This window comes from Schistocerca nitens, chromosome 1 (assembly GCF_023898315.1).
Source record: "Schistocerca nitens isolate TAMUIC-IGC-003100 chromosome 1, iqSchNite1.1, whole genome shotgun sequence".
Lineage (NCBI taxonomy): Eukaryota > Metazoa > Arthropoda > Insecta > Orthoptera > Acrididae > Schistocerca > Schistocerca nitens.
Window position 1 is genome coordinate 168867725 of NC_064614.1, and position 1750 is coordinate 168869474.

The window sequence follows — 1750 nt, forward strand, 5'->3', positions numbered from 1 at the left end:
ATTTTGTGTATAATGGAACTCAGTAGCCTGAGTAATTATCAATTTACCATTTGTACGGTTGTGTTCTGAGCACAGAATAACTTGTTTAGCCATTTTTGTGGTGAGTTCGCGTGTGTGGCACGCAGCTTGCACAAAACGACTCCTGAAGCCCACAGAGCACAAGTACGACAAGAGCAAAACTGAATGAATTCCCAAATGCTTCCAGAATGCGATTTTCACTCTGCAGCGGAGTGTGCGCTGATATGAAACTTCCTGGCAGATTAAAACTGTGTGCCCGACCGAGACTCGAACTCGGGACCTTTGCCTTTCACGGGCAAGTGCTCTACCAACTGAGCTACCGAAGCACGACTCACGCCCGGTCCTCACAGTTTGGAAGGTAGGAGACGAGATACTGGCAGAAGTAAAGCTGCGAGGAACGGGCGTGAGTCGTGCTTCGGTAGCTCAGATGGTAGAGCACTTGCCCGCGAAAGGCAAAGGTCCCGAGTTCGAGTCTCGGTCGGGCACACAGTTTTAATCTGCCAGGAAGTTTCCCAAATGCTTTTCTTGAGGACGCGTGAGGGTTCCAAAACTGTTTTCTGGTTTTCGTAGGCAAGTATTCACTTTAGGATGTGTGCACTGGTTGGTCGGAAAATGATGGTATCAAATGGATGAGGCATTACCTAGCGGGATATTTTGAAGAATCGGCTTTAGCTATGTCTAATTGGCGGTAGGAACTGCTACGATTGCCGGCCGGTGTGGCCGAGCGGTTCTAGGCGCTTCAGTCTGGATCCGCAGGTTCGAATCCTGTCTTGAGCATGTATGTATGTGCTGTCCTTAGGTTAGTTAGGTTTAAGTAGTTCTAAGTTCTAGGGGACTGATGACCTCAGATGTTAATTCCCACATTGCTCAGAGCCATCTGAACCATTTGAACTGCTACGAGCCACTTATGGCGGGCTACAGAGCTGTTAGCCGTGAATGTTTTCCAAGGACAGTGGGCGGGCCTCAAAAGCTTTCTGAAAGCAGTTATCTGTGACACAGCATTCGTTGATTTTGGCAACATTGATATGTACTCTCCTGGAAATTGAAATAAGAACACCGTGAATTCATTGTCCCAGGAAGGGGAAACTTTATTGACACATTCCTGGGGTCAGATACATCACATGATCACACTGACAGAACCACAGGCACATAGACACAGGCAACAGAGCATGCACAATGTCGGCACTAGTACAGTGTATATCCACCTTTCGCAGCAATGCAGGCTGCTATTCTCCCATGGAGACGATCGTAGAGATGCTGGATGTAGTCCTGTGGAACGGCTTGCCATGCCATTTCCACCTGGCGCCTCAGTTGGACCAGCGTTCGTGCTGGACGTGCAGACCGCGTGAGACGACGCTTCATCCAGTCCCAAACATGCTCAATGGGGGACAGATCCGGAGATCTTGCTGGCCAGGGTAGTTGACTTACACCTTCTAGAGCACGTTGGGTGGCACGGGATACATGTGGACGTGCATTGTCCTGTTGGAACAGCAAGTTCCCTTGCCGGTCTAGGAATGGTAGAACGATGGGTTCGATGACGGTTTGGATGTACCGTGCACTATTCAGTGTCCCCTCGACGATCACCAGTGGTGTACGGCCAGTGTAGGATATCGCTCCCCACACCATGATGCCGGGTGTTGGCCCTGTGTGCCTCGGTCGTATGCAGTCCTGATTGTGGCGCTCACCTGCACGGCGCCAAACACGCATACGACCATCATTGGCACCAAGGCAG

At 50.4% G+C, this 1750-nt stretch overlaps 1 non-coding gene across 1 annotated transcript; it reads right to left on the reverse strand.

Annotated features, from left to right (window-relative positions):
- Positions 1 to 270: 270 nt before the first annotated feature.
- Positions 271 to 345, reverse strand: Trnas-uga (transfer RNA serine (anticodon UGA)). Its single transcript has one exon. It is a non-coding gene; the product is annotated as a tRNA-Ser (tRNA).
- Between the last annotated feature and the right edge of the window lie 1405 nt (positions 346 to 1750).